We start from the raw sequence: 19,800 nt of genomic DNA on the forward strand, positions 1-19,800 counted from the left end.
ATCGGGAAAGCCGACAGTGCGCTGAATTCAGCGCACTGTCAGCTTTTTGGCAGTATATAACACTGCCTGTGCCCAGATATGGTGAAAGGTCCTCTTTAAACGTTACAGTTTTGATGGGCAAGATTGATGGTGAGATTGTTTATACAAGTGAACCCACCATCAACCATAACTAAATAGTGTGAAAAAGAAAAATGCAGAGAGTCTGTACAGATTGGCTGATAATTATTATTTATTTATAGAGCTCCATTAATTCCATGGTGCTGTACATTAAGATAAGATAATCATTTAATAGTCCCACATTGGGGAAATTTCAGCATGTTACAGCAGCATAGTAATACAGTTACAGGATAATACACAGTAATATATTACGGAAGTAGACACACATATGCTGATAAGAGAAGATATACTAAGAGTCGGAAGGAAGGAAGACTTCAGAATCATTTAGTTTTTTGTGCTGAGTGATCTTCGCTTGGACTGATGTAGATTATACAGCCTGATTGTGGTTGGAAGGAAGGACTTGCGATAGCGCTCCTTCTCACACTTGGGGTGAAGCAGACGGTCGCTTACAGTGCTGCCAAGTCCCATCAAGGTCTCATACATGGGGTGGGATTTGTTCTCCCGCATGGAGGTCACCACGGACAGTATCCTTCTGTCACCCACCACCTGTACTGGGTCCAGGGGGCTCCCCAGGACAGAGCTGGCCCTCCTGATCAGCCTGTCAAGTCTATTGCTGTCCCTGGTTGATATACTGCTCCCCTAGCAGACTGCAATGAAAAAGATGGCTGAAGCAACTACAGAGTTGAAAAATGCCTTAAGAAGTGTCCCCTGGACTCCGAAGGCCCTCAGCCTCCTGAGCAGGTAGAGTTTGCTGTAGTCCTTTCTGTGCAGCGCCTCCAGGTGATCAGCCCAGTCTAGTTTATTATTGAGGAGCACACCCAGGTACTTATAGGTCCTGACTATCTCAATGTATGTCCCTTGGATCTCCACCGGGGTTGGAGCACTTCTCCTTTTACTAAAGTCCACCACCATCTCCTTGGTCTTCCCAGCATTAATCCTGAGGTGATTCTGCTGGCACCATTCAACAGAATCCTGGTTTAAGTCTCTGTATTCGTCGCCATCAGTGATAAGGCCGACTATAGCAGAGTCATCGGAGTACTTCTGTAAGTAACAGCTGGAAGAGTTGTGCTTAAAGTCAGCAGTGTACAAGTATGAAGAGAAATGGGGCAAGAACTGGACTGTACCTTGTGGTGCCCCCCTACTACAGATCACAGTGTCAGACACACAATCCCAGGCTCTCACATATTGAGGAATTATTCTATTAATTCCATGGTGCTCTGTACATTATTTTATTAATTCCATGGTGCTGCATATTATTATATTAATTCCATGGTGTTGTACATTATTCTATTAATTCCATGGTGCTGTACATTATTATATTAATTCCATGGTGCTCTGTACATTATTATGTTAATTCCATGGTGCTGTACATTATTCTATTAATTCCATGGTGCTGCACATTATTATAGTAATTCCATGGTGCTCTGTACATTATTCTATTAATTCCATGGCGCTGTACATTACTATATTAATTCCATGGTGCTGTACATTATTATATTAATTCCATGGTGCTTTACATTATTATATTAATTCCATGGTGCTTTACATTATTATATTAATTCCATGGTGCTCTGTACATTATTCTATTAATTCCATGGCGCTGTACATTACTATGTTAATCCCATGGTGCTGTACATTATTATATTAATTCTATGGTGCTGTCCATTATTATATTAATTCCATGGTGCTTTACATTATTATATTAATCTGGTGTTGTACATTAATATTAATTCTATTGAGGGTTTACATACAGTACACAAAATATACAACACACATATAATATTAACACTGACCAACTGGCTTACAGTCTATGGGATTGTTCAAAAGCACATTTTTATTTCTAGCCAACCTCCTTTTTTCGGCAGGTAAAAGTCAGTTGCTGACTGCTGACATTGTTTTCGATATATTTTATAACCAATCATTGGCCGACATAGCCGGACTCTGCTATTTCACTGAAAATCTCCTATGTACGGTGGGACTTACTGGGCAGGATAAACAAACATGCGTCTGGTACTCTTAGGGTCCATTCACACGGAGGAAAATGGTGAGGAATTTGGTGTGAGATGTCAGTGCTGAAAAAAAAGCCTCCTATTGAGTTCAATTGGTTCCTTTTTCTACTAGCAGCGCTGAAATTCCACACCAAATTCCTCACCATTTTCCTCCGTGTGAATGGACCGTTAACCCCTTCCCGAAATGCGCCGTAGTAGACAACCGGCTCTAATGCCTCCGATCGGTCCCCGGACCGATCGGAGGCATTAACCCCTCCGGCGCCGGAGGCGCCATTTTCCCGGCAGCGCATGGGCGCCGCCATTTTGGCAGGGATCGCCGGCTCCTGGAGCATGCTCCAGGGCTGACTTCCCGTTGCGATGAAGCCGGGAGCCTTGTACAGGCTCCCAGGTTTGTCTGCGAAGCCTCTCTTTTGCAGGCTGGTCTATGCAGCCTGCAAAAGAAAGGATGCTTTTTTTGCAATGCATTGCAATGCATTAGCATTGTAATGCATTGCATTAGTGATCAGACCCCCTGGGGTTCAACACCCCTAGGGGGTCTAATAAATGCAAAAAAAAAAAAAAAAAAAAAAGTTAAAAAAAATATAAAAAAATATAAAAAGAATTAAAAGTTCAAATCACCCCCCTTTCCCTAGAACACATATAAAAGTAGTTAAAAACTGTGAAACATATACATGTTAGGTATCCCCGCGTCCGAAATCGCCCGCTCTACAAATCTATAAAAATATTTTTCCTGTTCGGTAAACGCCGTAGCGGTAAAAATAGTCGAAAGTGCCAAACCGCCGTTTTTTCACTGTTTTGATTCTGATAAAAATTTGAATAAAAAGTGATCAAAGCAGTAACATTTCCCGAAAATGGTAGAACTAAAAAGTACACCCGACCCCGCAAAAAAAGACGCCCTATGCATCCCCGTACACTTACGTATAAAAAAGTTACGGCCGTCGGAATATGGCGACTTTTAGAAAAAAAATTTTTTAACACAGTTTTGGAATTTTTTTTAGGGGTCAAAATGTAAATAAAACCATATAAATTTGGTATCCCTGGAACCGTACCGAAACACAGAATATAGGGGACATGTCATTTTGGCTGCACAGTGAACGCCGTAAAACCAAAGCCCGTAAGAAAGTCGCAGAAATGCATTTTTTCTTCAAATCCACCCCATTCTGAATTTTTTTCCTGCTTCCCAGTACATTATATAGAATAATTAATGGTAGCATCATGAAGAAAAATTTGTCCCGCAAAAATTAAGACCTCATATGGCTCTGGGAGCGGAGAAATAAAAAAGTTATGGGGTTTAGAAGGAGGGGAGTCAAAAACGAAAAACGAAAATCAAAAAATGCCATCGGCGGGAAGGGGTTAAAAAGGTTTTACAGGACTTTTTAGTTGATGACCTATCCTTAGGATTGGCCATCAATTAATGATTAGGGGGTCTGACACTCAGGACACCTGCACATCTCTTCTCAGAAAATGATTTCATATCCATTGGTCATATGGCAATACTGTAGCTCAGTCCCATTAATTCTGCACAAAGCCTTTCATTGCTTTACATGCACATGCCCTTTTCTTACACCCTACCCACAATGGCTTAGCTGCCATATGCCATAATTTAACTGTATAATGGCCATCTAGTAGACATGGGTCCTTTGTGAGGTCATCGCTCCAGCCTGTCAGCTGAATTCCGCCTATGCAAAAACCTAAGGAACTGTACAGTATCGGTCAATCTCCAGTTTGTTTTGCACAAGCCACTTTCCACTTGTTGCTGACATCCTTCATAGTATGCTATGGTCCAAGTGAGTGTTTGGCGGGCTTCACACGGAGTATTCTGGCTCGTGATTTGGTACGTAGATGCCGCGGGAGCTTTTGCGGGCTGTGTACGCTCCCATTGTTTTCAATGGGAGCCGGTACCGTATACGCGGCACTATTTTGCGGCCGTGATTTTACCAAATCACGAGCCAAAATACTCCGTGTGAACCCGGCCTTTGAGATCCATATTGCTCCTTTGCAGTGAAAGTTTTTCCATGGTGGGGTGGAAGTTTTTTTTAAAAAATGTCAGTAAGGTACAGATGACCTATAAATCCATGCCATATATTCAGGAGGTGAATACAAGCAGCAGGTATGGGGGTTTTCCAGGCAAAATTTCTTGGAGTGATGTAAAGTTAATAATCAAAAGTGTTATCTTTTGCCCCTTCCTAACCGACCTCTCCCTACTGTTTCACTGGTTAGGTGCTCATCCTCTCTGCCAGTCTTTAGCTTTGATGATCACTGACATGATTGCTGGAACCCCAGAGTCAGAGACCAAATAAACAGAGAGGACCTGGGACCCAATATTGGTATGATAGGGGAGCCAGGAGAGGGGATAGAATTCACGGCTGTCAAAAAAGTGTTTGACTTTTCCTAGAAAACCCCTTTCAAGATGACACTGTCTGGGACATATGGCATTCAGCCCAAAAGGTGTATAAATGTATCATAGGTACAATAAATGATTTAACGTGAATAAATAAGCAACCTCTAAAATGCACTAATAAATGTCCTCCTAGTGAACGCCAAACCCACTGTGTCCTTTCTGTCTGCCCGATGCCACCACTAGGGGGAGCTCAGTACATAGGACGTCATCCAACTAATATACAAGTCAATATTAGCTGTAAGAATCATTGGTGTTGGGGTCTAACCTAGTATCATCAATGAGAAACTACTGTCTCCTGTCAAATAATGAGCTGGTCAACTATACAGTCCTATGAAAAAGTTTGGGCACCCCTATTAATCTTAATCATTTTTAGTTCTAAATATTTTGGTGTTTGCAGCAGCCATTCAGTTTGATATATCTAATAACTGATGGACACAGTAATATTTCAGGATTGGAATGAGGTTTATTGTACTAACAGAAAATGTGCAATATGCATTAAACCAAAATTTGACCGGTGCAAAAGTATGGGCACCTCAACAGAAAAGTGGCATTAATATTTAGTAGATCCTCCTTTTGCAAAGATAACAGTCTCTAGTCGCTTCCTGTAGCTTTTAATCAGTTCCTGGATCCTGGATGAAGGGATTTGGGACCATTCCTCTTTCAAAACAATTCAAGTTCAGTTAAGTTAGATGGTCGCCGAGCATGGACAGCCCGCTTCAAATCATCCCACAGATGTTCAATGATATTCAGGTCTGGGGACTGGGATGGCCATTCCAGAACATTGTAATTGTTCCTCTGCATGAATGCCTGAGTCGATTTGGAGCGGTGTTTTGGATCATTGTCATGCTGAAATATCCATCCCCGGAGTAACTTCAACTTTGTCACTGATTCTTGGACATTATTCTCAAGAATCTGCTGATACTGAGTGGAATCCATGCAACCCTCAACTTTAACAAGATTCCCGGTGCCGGCATTGGCCACACAGCCCCAAAGCATGATGGAACCTCCACCAAATTTTGCAGTGGCTAGCAAGTGTTTTTCTTGGAATGCTGTTATTTTTTGGACGCCATGCATAATGCCTTTTTGTATGACCAAACAACTCAATCTTTGTTTCATCAGTCCACAGGACCTTCTTCCAAAATGAAGCTGGCTTGTCCAAATGTGCTTTTACATACCTCAGGTGACTCTGTTTGTGGCATGCTTGCAGAAACGGCTTCTTTCTCATCACTCTCCCATACAGCTTCTCCTTGTGCAAAGTGCGCTGTATTGTTGACCGATGCACAGTGACACCATCTGCAGTAAGATGATGCTGCAGCTCTTTGGAGGTGGTCTGTGGATTGTCCTAGACTGTTCTCACCATTCTTCTTCCTGCCACTTCTGGGCTTAACAAGAACTGTCCCTGTGGTCTTCCATTTCCTTACTACGTTCCTCACAGTGGAAACTGACAGGTTAAATCTCTGAGACAACTTTTTGTATCCTTCCCCTGAACAACTATGTTGAACAATCTTTGTTTTCAGATCATTTGAGAGCGGGCTGTCCATGCTCGGCGACCATCAAACTTAACTGAACTTGAATTGTTTTGTAAAGAGAAATGGTCCAAAATACCTTCATCCAGGATCCAGGAACTGATTAAAAGCTACAGGAAGCGACTAGAGGCTGTTATCTCTGCAAAAGGAGGATGTACTAAATTTTAATGTCACTTTTCCGTTGAGGTGCCCATACTTTTACACCGGTCAAATTTTGGTTTAATACATATTGCACATTTTCTGTTAGTACAATAAACCTCATTTCAATCCAGAAATATTACTGTGTCCATCAGTTATTAGATATATCAAACTGAAATGGCTGCTGCAAACACCAAAATATTTAGAACTAAAAATGATTAAGATTAATGGGGTGCCCAAACTTTTTCATAGGACTGTATATATATATATATATATATATATATATATATATATATATATATATATATATATATTACATACACATATTGTAGGTTGTATAAAACATTATGACTCAATCTGCTACAAAGCAAGACCTCATAAGGCAATATCAGTTGTAAATAATAAATATATGGCTTCTGGAATGTGGGACATAGTAAAAATATTTTTTTTGTGATATATTCCTCATCCACCAATAAGCAAGCTTCATACACTGATGTCTATGGAAAAATATATAAACGGTCTTAATGCAGAATCAGTACTGTAACTTAAGGGGTTAAATCCTGTGTTGTTTATGTTACCGTGGTAACCACCATCTACCAATAGGATTGCAGGATGTAATTTGAATAGAACAGTTGGCGTCCGTCAGTTGCTCCTCAGTAATGCAGGAGATGGACGTCTACACGATCGGCTCTGCTCAGCATAGTGGTGAAGACTGGTAAGAGCCCGGGGTCTGATCCTGATACTGACAGAACATATCACAGATAACAGCTAGGGGGCGACTGTTAGTAAATGTCCAGTATTAGTCTCCAGTCACATGAACTCCTCTTTGCTATTCTGCTGTTATTATTATCATTTGCAGAGCAAACACAAAACATTCCCATTGATTTTCACTCATTACAGTAAGGCTGGATTCACACTACCATTGTCAATGTCCGTTGCTGTCATCTGCATGAAGGACTTTTCCTTCTCTTACATTAGTAATCACACAAGATGGAGGATACATAGCTTCCATCATGGTGTTTACATGAATGTCAATGGGAATGGCACAGACTCAGTCTATGTCTGTTCTCTGCCACAGTTATTAATGGAAGTTGGGGTCTCTGCACCTCCACAAGCAGTGGCGTAACTACCACCATAGCAGCGGTAGCAGCTGCCACAGGGCCCGGGACATCAGGGGCCCGGTGACAGCTGCTACTGCTGCTATCATTATGCTCGGAGGTCTTTTCGGACCCCCGAGTATAATGATCGGGGCCCCCTGTTGGTGGAATACTTTCCACCAACAGGGGGCCCCGAAGCTGCAGCAACGGCTGAGACACAGGAGCTGCAGCTCTGGCTCCTGTCAGCGCTTCAGGACGTTCCCCCTCTCTCCCCCCTCCCTTTCTCTGCTGTCCTCTGCCCACCAATGAGAGGAGGAGGCGGGGCTTATCCCTGCCGTCCTGCACTGGAGGAAGAAGCTGCTCCAGGAAAATGAAACTGAAGCTACACAGGTACGTACTGGGGTTACTGTACTTATTACTATCAGGCATTTGGGGGGATTACTTGTGTTTTAGTAACTCCATGTGCCTCATATTAATAGCAGTTAACCCCATCATGTCCCTCAAATTAACCCCTGTGTGCCTCACCATAAGAGTTACTGATATGTGAGACATATGGGGGTAATAGTAATGAAGATACTTTATTATTACCTCCATGTCTCTCACATATCAGTAACTCTTATGGTGAGGCAGACAGGGGTTAATGTGAGGGAGATGATGGGGTTAACTGCTATTAATATGAGGCACATGGAGTTACTAAATTGTAATGCACATGACCAGATTTTTTATCCACAATTTGTCCTGGTATAGCGGTCAGCGGGTGACATGACAGTATTTAGTCCTGTAGGGGCCACTAAGGGACATAATACTGTGTGCAGTGGCCACTATTGGGTATAATACTGTGTGCAGGGGCCACTATGGGACATAATACTGTGTGCAGGGGCCACTATTGGGTATAATACTGTGTGCAGGGGCCACTATGGGACATAATACTGTGTGCAGGGACCACTATGGGACATAATACTGTGTGCAGGGGCCATTATTGGTCATAATAGAGCGCGCAGGAATGCGTAGGAGGGGCTCGGTCAAGATCTTCAGTGTCAGGGGGGCCCCATGTCAAAAGTTCGCCACGGGGCCCCGCCATTCCTAGTTACGCCACTGTCCACAAGATATTATTATGACTGCCCCCCCTCCATGTATACAGAATATATGTATGGCCACAATGACTTCTAGTATATACTGTACTGATATCTGACACTTATTAGTTTTATCCTTCTATCTACCCAGGACATGTGTCATATATGTATGTGTACAGGATGTCCATGTGTCATGTATGTATGTGTATAGGATGTTCTTGTGTCATATATTAATGTGTACAGTATGTCACTGTGTCATATATGGATGTTTGCAGGATGTTATGTATGTGTACAGCATGTCATTATTAAAACAAGAACTGGACAACCCCTTTAAGTAAAGCCATTTATGTAATCTCTATATAGTTTATGTATGTTGTGTCTCTTGTATGTATATACATTGTAGAGAATTTATTAAGACTGGAATTAATCAAGTATTTGGCTGGCGTGAGACCAAGGTGTCCACACCCTGACCCATGTTATTGGTGAGCGGGTACAGCAAAAACAATGTGTGGCATCTTTAACAGATGATAGGGTCGTACGCCAAAGGTGTGACACATTTACACACATCTACGCCAAAAATATGCTATGCATGGGTTAATATATTCCTCCTATTTTATGTATATTTACATTGTGTGTATTGTAGGCATATATATGTGGGAGGGAAATGATGAATCTAGGGATTTGATCAAATCCCGGAAGATGTTAAAATAACAACTCTGTGGGGTCATTTCGCTAAAGAAAGTCAGTGATCTGATCAAATCCCTGAACTGTTTTAGTGACATGATGAAATATAATAGAGTGATAGATAGATAGATAGATAGATAGATAGATAGATAGATAGATAGATAGGAGATAGATGATAGATAGATAGATAGATAGATAGATAGATAGATAGATAGTACTTAGTAGATACTGTACTTGGTTTTCAGCCTCACCAGAATGCTGCAGCCTCTTCTACCATCTAATTGGTGGGGGTCCCGGGTGTCAGACTCGCAGAAATCATATATTCACAACCTATCCTAAGGATATAATATCAATATATATAAGTCATAGAAAACCCTTTTAATAGTGAAAATAAATAAGTTAAGACTAACATTAAGTCGCTTCTCTTGGACAGGACGGCACAAACTGTGGCCTGGGGGAAGATAAAATAATAGTGCTAAGTTATAGTGTATACTAGTTATTGTAGACTGTTAATATAACATTATTATAGTGTTTTATGAGCATAAGCCCTTCCCTAAAGATAGTCATATCAGCTCATAGGAGGGGGACCCAAGTCACAGACCGTATTATATGCTATGATACATAAAGGCAGGGGTTATATTCATGATATATTCCTTTAAGAAGGTTATTGAGATTTAGAGAATTCCCATACTAGAATAAACCTTTAAGAAGTAGGAGAAAAAGTCTAATCTATTATCTGAGCGTTGTGTTCCCATAGATCCTGTGTATAAACTAGGATCTATCGTGATCTTATATCACACGTTATATGATGTTTTTCATCCCATCAACCACTTAGTGGCCTTATTCCGATGGGTCCCTACACTAACACTTTATATATAGGAGAGGAGATGACCTTTTTATATACTCACTGTTACAGGGCAGTCTCTAAGAACTTGACTTTACTCTGTGTACAGGGGGAGTAAAGTCTTAGTGTAGGGACCCATCTGAATGAGGTCGCCGTGACGTGGCAGATGGGCTCGCACAATTCATGAAACTGTGCGCTAAGAACCTCACATTTATATCTGTAGTCAGTGTAGTCGAGGAATTTTATCATTTAAAGCTCCACAACAGACGTATAAACTCACTTGTCAGGACTGGGTCTATGAATGGGTTCTCCAAAAATTATTCTTGGAGCATCAGTCCACTCCTTATTAAAGATGCGCGAAGCTCTGAAGATTTGTTTTTAAGCCCAAAGATTTATTTTATGCTGAAAAAGTCTCAACCGGAAGTGAAATTATCATTATTATACTCTGGGGTCTCTTCTGGCCTCATAGGTGATGTTATGCATCCTGGGGTCACCGCTGAGGACCAATCACAGCACTCATATGAGGTATGTCAAAATCATGACACTTGGCGTACCCCATGACCTTGGAGCACATGATGTCACCTAGGAGGACAGCAGAGGCCAGAAGAGGTAAAGGGAGGTGAGTATAACTGTTTAGTACTTTTTTACACCTCTCCTGGGCCTCCACCTATTATATTCTTGAGTCTGAAGATACCCCTAAGTATAATAACATAACTTCCAGTCTACTCTTCCTCTTTCTGTGACTCCCAAGTTCTAGCAGTGACTATTTTCTGGGCTCACTTCTCTGCAGGTTTTGGTGACTCTTCCCCATCATCTTTAGTAAGGTCTGATTTCTGCCCTTCTTCTGCTTTTGGGTCCAGAAAAACTAAACCATAACTTCATGTACTGCTATATAGAGAGATATCTATATGCCAGTACATTGTGTCCTTAAAACTATATATTCGGAGCATACAATGTACTGGCATAGAGAGATATTTCTTATATATCGTATAGATGCAGGGAAAGAAAAAGCTTGGTATGCAGGCCCGCGGCAAGAGTATTTGTTAGGCACTCCTATGGACCTATAACATCCATCTGGCCCATAAGACAAGGAGACCCACAGAATACCCTAACCACACTAAGGTGGATTAAACTCCTAAGCACCCGTAACCATCACTATCAAGAATTTTATTATAGGGAATGAGGTAGACAAAAGATTGTACCGGGGCCCACAAGACTTTAGTGGCAGAGAGTGTAAGTACTGCAGTGCTGTCCCATTAAAGTCTATGAGACAGTACTGCAATACCTACACTCACCACTAAAGTTTGTACTGTGAGTGAATAGTGCGGCTCCTTAAATGAGAACAATACTGAAAGCTGCGCTGCTTTGGTACCGGTGGAAACAATTGCCAGACCCCTGCAAACCTTGTTGTTTGGCAGGTGTCTGGGAGAACGTGTCGGGGGCAGACATGTACCTTAACTCGACCACTCTTTTTGTGATGTTAACACAAAATTGTTGCGGCCATACTCATTTTAGTAACGCAACCACACATATGGTGCCCATGACATATACGATTTAACAGGGATCCACCTGGACCTTATTTCGGTCCTCAGATTGATATGCATGATACAATGGTAGATAATAAAGCCTCTCCCCCATACCTAATCATATGTATTATTCAGGCTATCATATTCTACTACATTACCAATTTCTATCATTTGCTGTAGGAAGCCACTTTGTTTTTTTATGGTGAAAGTAGGCCTGGTTTTTCTGGTGTAATATTTCCCGATGCATTTATAAAATGCAACATTTTTAAAAAAGGCACAACTTCCCTTTTGTACATGGGCAGAGGAATAAAATCCAAAATACCTGACCACAATAGAATCATATTTTCATCTCCTCATTTTTCAGTAGAACAAAATATATTAGAAAATGGGCAGAAGACATAAAACAAGAATTATTCATCTTACCAATCTCCGATACTGCCGTACGCTTGGAAGAAAGTGAAGAGGAATTTGAGGCGTTCTTTGCCACTGTGCATCCTAGTCATGCGCTGCAGGTTCTCTGGTTCTAAATCAACCTTGAAATTCAAAGCAAAATAGATTTGTTCACCACTGCCTCCCGTTGAAAACAATGGGAGGTAGATTCAGGCCCAATTCTGGAGCTGATCTTGAGGCAGAAACATACTCTAACACTTCCCAGGTCTTTACTGCTCTTCCTAGTCCTTCTTGAAAAATCCTACTAATCCTACTAATATTATAAATGTGAAAGTTTGTGTGTTTGGATGTTTATGTGTAATTTGGCACATAGATAGTTTGTAATCTCAATTAAAACATAGGCTACGTTTTATCCTGGTAAATGACATGGCTTCACGACTGTTATGAATTTATGTTCACATACTATATTACACTGCTCTTGCAGGAGCTTATCTCAGGTCCCAGGTCTGTTATCTCTCTATGTAAACACACGCTAACCCTCAGTGGATTGTGTACACACATTTGCATATTATCTGATCAGCTCCAGGCAACATGCTGACACACTGGATGGGAAAACACCTTTAATCCAAATTGGCAGTTTCCTCCTTTTAAACATGCCAGGAAAAAGAAAATCTAATTTGTTGCAAAATTCTAAAACAATGACAGCTAAGAACGTAGCCAGAAGTCACAGAGTTCTCCTCAAGCAGAGCTGAGGGTGGATCATCCGCGCCAACAACACACTCATTATATGACGTCCCAGTGAGCTGCTGAGATGCTGGAACAATCACGGGCACAGTGTGAGGAATGAGTTAAGCGGCAGGCCAGCTTCTCAGCTGCTGAAACCCCGGAGTAAGCTAATCATCGATACGAACAACACACTCATTATATGGCATCCCAGCGAGCTGCTGAAACAATCACGGACAAAGCGCAAGGAACGAGTTTAGCGGCAGGCCAGCTGTCGAAAAAGCCAGAGCAGGCGGATTATCAACGCCAACAACCCGCTCATTATATGGCGACTTGCTGAGATGCCGGAACAATCACGGTGTGAAGAACAAGTTCAGCAGCAGGTACAGAGTTACGCAACCATATAGAAATAGCCAAGGCCACGGCTATTGCGATAGCAGTCTGGGAAAGCCTAGTTCCCCAACCACTAGATATATTGGGCCCCTTCCAATTCATGCCAGCCCAGGAGAGGTGACTAAAAATAAAAATATTTATGCTTACCTTTCCTAGGCTCAGCATATTTTCCAGGGCTATTCCTGCTGGTGACTGACGTCACCACGCCCCCCTTGACCACTGATGCCCAATCACAGGCCCTAACAGTGATGTCTGGGGCACGTGATTTCAGTCATCAGGCAGAAGAAGACAAGGAAGATGCCGCAGACAGCAGGACGGAGCAAGGTTGCCCAGGAGAGGTGTGGTGAGTATAAGTGTTTGTTATTTTTAATCACTTCCCCTGGGCCTGTACTTATTATACTCTGAGGTGACTCTTGGGGGAGGGAGGGCTCTTTGGAACATATAACACTGTGTGGGGGTCACTGTGGAGCATATAATACTGTGTGGGGATCACTGTGGAGCATATAATACTGTGTGGGTCCACTGTGGAGCATATAGAACTGTGGGGGCCACTGTAGAGTATATAATATTGTGTTGGGGCCCCTGCAGACCATATAATACTGTGTGGGGCCCCTGCAGACCATATAATACTGTGTGGGGCCCCTGCAGACCATATAATACTGTGTGGGGCCCCTGCAGACCATATAATACTGTGTGGGGGCCACTGTGGAACATATAATACTGTGTTGGGGCCACTGTTGAAAATATAATACTGTGTTGGGGCCACTGTGAAGCATATAATATTGTTCCAAGGCCCTGTCCCATTCCCGCTAAATGTCTACATTTTAATATACACATTGCATAATAAATTCCCCCAATGATCCTGTTGTAGAAAAAGTAGTGTCATTTTAGTTAACTTCAACAATGTATGCCATGACAGGTTTATTAAAGAAAGGAACGTGCAGTCATAACGCATCAATGAAGTAGTCCAGCTTTAACTTAAAGATGATCTATAATGTGGCCATTTTGTGTATGAACATAACACTGCAGGCATATATTGTGTGCTGCTATCAGCCAATTCACTAAACAGGTTTTTACCTCCCACACAAAAAATACAGAAAAGTGCTGCGCTATTGTAAGCAGACAAAAGCAATAGTAATGGTCCTCTGCTGCGTGTTGTAATAACAGTGTATTTACAGACAAAGAACACATTACATTATGTCTGCCATTACTGTTAACCCTCCGTCTATCAACAACTCAAATCACTAGTTATCTCCTAACAACTTGCACGAAAATTCCTATGGAGGCATAAAAAGCCTAGATTTAAAAGGGGAATTTCCATCTCATACAGTGATGACATCTCAGTCAGTGATCAATTGGGGGGTCCTCTGTGCCACTCACTAAGCCCATTAAAGCAGCATGCTCACAAAAAAAAAAATCTTGGACCCATTAGAATAGTACATTAGTTAGTCAGGAACCTTAAGGCTGCATTCACACTGAGTAACGCTGGCGTTTTTTGTGCTTATTTTTGCACATAGCGCCGCGTTAACGCCGCGTATACGCCACATTTGCACCGCGCTATTTTGCGGTCGCGTTGCACGGCGCAAACGCGGCGTATACGCGGCGCTATGTGCAAAAATAAGCACAAAAACCGCCAGCGTTACTCAGTGTGAATGCAGCCTAAGGCTAAGGCCTCACGGAGCAAATCACTGCCAAAAGACACGGTGGAAACGGAACAGACCACAATGGAAACACAAAAGTGACAAACTACCTTCATTCCCCAAAATAGCATAAATAATCTGGCCCTGCAAAAAAACACCCTATGACACCCTATGCTTCTCTGTGCACAGAAATATCACCTGACGGGACTGTTCCCCCCCATGTGTTGAAGTGGAAAGTGGATTTGTTTCTCTCCCTCTCCAGGAGCAAACAGAACGTATTTAACGACTCAAGCACAGGCATTTGTCAGCTACTGCTACCAGGAGGCCAGTTTTAAGATCTTGTCCTGTTGGTTTAGGGTCCCTTCATATGTTCTTCCCACAGGTCTCCTCGATGTGTTGGAGGTGTGGGCAAGAGAAGGGCGACATGCTCCATGCCTCTTGATCTGGTTCGGTGCTTTCCCCGTTTTGGAATGGTGTTAAACGGATCATTTTGCAAATTACTGAGACATTTCATCAATTGCGCCCTGTTCTGTTTCTGCTTCACCACTGCGAGTCTCCGGTGCAAACCTATAAGCGCTCACTACTCCTTTTCCTGGTCCTCGCGGCCCAAGCTTTCATTCTGCAATCTCGGAAGTGAGTAGAACCTCCTCCTCTCTCCCTCTGGATTTTAAAGGTTAATGAGATTATGAGAATGGAAACCTCACTTCCTTCCTGCATGACACAGGTGAGGCCTTTAACAAAACTTGGTTTTACTGGTTGGAATTCCAAGGTTCTGCAGAGTATCAGAGGCATATGGCCCCCCTCCAGGGCTTAGACAGTGGACTATGAGTCCTTACTGTGTTCCCCTACTGTTGACGTTAGTACTACCAGTGTCTTTGCATCTACATCTGATTTCACATGGTGATTCTCAGACCTTCTGCTTTGGTCCTGTCACGTGATGTCCTCCAGGACCCCCTCTGGTATGTTATTCTGTTCATTCCCCCATTACCCTCCCTGGTGTGTTTTTTTTCCCTCTCTTCTCCTCCTTTTCCAGTCCTCTTCTCTTTCTTCTCCCCTTCTCTCTGCTCCCTCTCCCCCCTTTCCCTCTTTCTCTTTATTGCTTTCTCTTTAATGCTTATGTTGTCTTGATGATTGTGGCCGCCTTTTGATCCCCTTTGATGGCTCTGGTCTGCATTGTTTGTGTGTTATATTCCTCTATTCAGGGTCTGTTATGATTTATGTTGTTTTATCTTGAGAAAAATTCAATAAAATACTTGAATTGAAAAAAAAAAAAAAAAGAAACGTGATGGGTGTCAGAATATGGTGACTTTTTTTTTACTTTTTTGCAACGTTTTGGATTTTGGTTAAAGGGGCTCTATCAGTGGGAAAAGTCATTTTTAACTAATCACATCCTTGCATAGCCTTTAGAAAGGCTATTCCATACCTACCTTTAGTATGTAAATTGCCTCAGTGGTTTCTGAATAATTTTGTTTTTATTCATATGCTAATTAGCTTCCAGCCAGCACAGGAAGTTCCCGGCAGCACTGTCTCTGCTGTTATCTCCTATGCGTGTGTGCAAACAGGAAGCTGAGTCATCAGCAGCAGCAGCCTATGCCATAGGAAACAATAGCAAAGGGGGTGCACGATGCATCATGCACCAGTCTAATTAGCATATGAATAAAAACAGACTTATTCATAAACCACTGAGGCAATCTACATACTAAAGGTAGGTGTGGAATAGACTTTCTAAAGGCTATGCAAAGATGTGATTAGTTAAAAATTTCCCAATGATAGAGCCCCTTTAAGAGGTTAAAATGTAAATAAAACTATCTAAATTTGGTATCCCCGGAATCGTAATGAAACATAGAACACAGGTGACATGTCATTTTGGATGCACAGTGAATGCCGTAAAATCAAAGCCCGTAAGAAAGTTCCACAAAACTTTTTCTCCAATTCCACCCAATCCTGATTTTTTTTACCAGCTTCCCAGTACATTGTACAGAATAATAAATACTATCATTATGAAGAACAATTTGTCCCTCTAACATTAAGCCCTCTTGTGGCTCAGTGAACAGAAAAATAAAAAAGTTATGGGGTTTGGAGTCAAAAACAAAAATCATAAAATGCCTGCAACAGGAAAGTGTTAAACTCCTGGATTTTCTTGCAAATTCCACTGAGGACCTCTGGCCAATTGTATCCCATCATGGTGACATAACTATGGAAGGTACATTATAGTGTTATGGTGTGATTGTTGTTCTAGTAAAGTTTTTTATGTTTCTTTTTTTCTTGTGACAATTTTTTTTTTAAGTTCAAAAAAATGTTTCAGTTTCAGAATGTTTTTACAAACCCTACCAAGAAAGCACAAGGCAGGGGTCTTAAATTCAGATGGATAAACAGGCCACTTCAAAAAGTTGAAGTTGATGAGCCGCATTCCTTATGTTGGCCGTATACAGTAAAATTCCTCCCATAAAGTAAAATTGCCCCACCAGTGGTCCCATACAATAATATGGGCCCCACCAGTTATCCCCATACAGTGGCTGCCCCCCCCATCACTGCCCTTATACACTACTCTCTGTGACTTCCACTTATCTGCAAATGGACATGCCCATGTGCCTCTTCATATGTAGTTTCCATGTCAGAGGGATGAGAAGCAGCACATAGGATCAGGGATGGGCAAATATAATGGAGCACTCTGTTGCCGTCTCTGGGTCCAACATATATCAGATGAATGTGGTCCCTTCACCCTTGTCTGGCACTCCAGAAAGAATATATAAGCTGGTGAATTGATGGCCTATGTATATCTCTCTCTCCATTGTAGTTTGTTGGGAGCAGTGAAATGCTAGACTCTTGCCACAACCCCCATGACCTGCAGGGGAGTCACATGGATACAAGATCTTCTCCTCTCTGGAGTCTCAAATAAGTCCTACTGATCATGTGAATGTTGAGACCAGTAGAAGCGGCGTCTCTTCTGTTTCCACTATTGTATTGCTAGAAGCTGCTAGTCTGCAGTGCTGTGTGCTAATAGACTAAAGGGGAGGTCCAGTTTCAGGGAACCTTCGGCTCTCCATCTGTTGCAAAACTACAACTCCCACTATGCATACTTGATCTGCTATTCTAGAAACTCCCATGGAAGTGAATGGAGCATGTTGGGAGTAGTAGTTGTAGTTTCACAGCAGCTGGAGTGCTAAAGGTTCCCTACCTCTGTATTAGGGTATATGTATATAGTAGATAAAAGAAAGTCATGGGATCTCTCTTTCACTGCAATCCCACAACTGTCCCAGGCAGCAGCACTACCCACCGAGCCATCTGAGATGCTGGACAGCTCCCTTTCTAGTGTCAAGTTTCACTAAGATCTGAAAGTTTCTTGTTTCAGAATGGTTTAGACCAGGGGTAGGGAATGTACGGCTCTCCAGCTGTTGCAAAACTACAACTCCCAGCATGCATACTTGCTCTGCAGTTCTTGGAACCCCCATGGAAGTGAATGGAGCATGTTGGGAGTTGTAGTTTCACAGCAGCTGGAGAGCCGAAGGTTCCCTATCCCTGGTTTAGACTCTGTTCCCATCTCCATCAAGGCTTCTAGTTCTGAGAAGTCCATAACAGAAGGTGAAGGACTCATTATGGATCCTGTTCAGTTTAATGGAATTTATTGTGTGTCCTGTTTGTAGTTCTAGTATAGTACATCATAATATAGTATAGCAGATTGTACTATAGCCTTCCAAACACAAGAAAATCCTTACAGCTCTATTAAAGGTGCAGTTCCCCCTTTTTTTTTTTTTTACCATTGTGTAGGGTGGTGTTTGGTGAACATTTTTGTAATATATTTCATTAGCTGTATGTTCATACAGCGGAAAATGAAGAGGAATTTGAGATGAATATCCGCCTTGAATTCCTCTTCATTTTCCATTCCATGACTCCCCGTGGGAGGGGGCTGAGTGGAGATATATTGTCACACATGACAAGACCCCAGGCGCTTGTTGTTCTTCCTGGACTGCTGGGATGTGTTACGAATTGCTGTGATGCTGTGGAAGCTAATCCCTTGGACTAAGGTCTCTCTTGCCTATGGAGATACCAGGCACCCTCGAATATTTGACTAATGGGGTAGGCAAACCCTTACCACCTAAGGATTACTTATGGACTCTAACTACTTATGGACTCTAAAGGACTGTGCCCTAGATTTCATGAGGTGAACTCCAGAGACCCAACTGGGTTTTATATTTCTGTTTCAGATCGTTTCTGTAACCATATAAGCTTGTATCCGCTAATATATACACTCACCGGCCACTTTATTAGGTACACCTGTCCAACTGCTCGTTAACACTTAATTTCTAATCAGCCAATCACATGGCGGCAACTCAGTGCATTTAGGCATGTAGACATGGTCAAGACAATCTCCTGCAGTTCAAACCGAGCATCAGTATGGGGAAGAAAGGTGATTTGAGTGCCTTTGAACGTGGCATGGTTGTTGGTGCCAGAAGGGCTGGTCTGAGTATTTCAGAAACTGCTGATCTACTGGGATTTTCACGCACAACCATCTCTAGGGTTTACAGAGAATGGTCCGAAAAAGAAAAAACATCCAGTGAGCGGCAGTTCTGTGGGCAGAAATGCGTTGTTGATGCCAGAGGTCTGAGGAGAATGGTCAGACTGGTTCGAGCTGATAGAAAGGCAACAGTGACTCAAATAGCCACCCGTTACAACCAAGGTAGCCAGAAGAGCATCTCTGAACGCACAGTACGTCGAACTTTGAGGCAGATGGGCTACAGCAGCAGAAGACCACACCGGGTGCCACTCCTTTCAGCTAAGAACAGGAAACTGAGGCTACAATTTGCACAGGCTCATCGAAATTGGACAATTGAAGATTGGAAAAACGTTGCCTGGTCTGATGAGTCTCGATTTCTGCTGCGACATTCGGATGGTAGGGTCAGAATTTGGCGTCAACAACATGAAAGCATGGATCCATCCTGCCTTGTATCAACGGTTCAGGCTGGTGGTGGTGGTGTCATGGTGTGGGGAATATTTTCTTGGCACTCTTTGGGCCCCTTGGTACCAATTGAGCATCGTTGCAACGCCAAAGCCTACCTGAGTATTGTTGCTGACCATGTCCATCCCTTTATGACCACAATGTACCCAACATCTGATGGCTACTTTCAGCAGGATAATGCAATGCCATGTCATAAAGCTGGAATCATCTCAGACTGGTTTCTTGAACATGACAATGAGTTCACTATACTCCAATGGCCTCCACAGTCACCAGATCTCAATC

Source organism: Leptodactylus fuscus, chromosome 3 (genome assembly GCF_031893055.1).
Source record: "Leptodactylus fuscus isolate aLepFus1 chromosome 3, aLepFus1.hap2, whole genome shotgun sequence".
NCBI lineage: Eukaryota > Metazoa > Chordata > Amphibia > Anura > Leptodactylidae > Leptodactylus > Leptodactylus fuscus.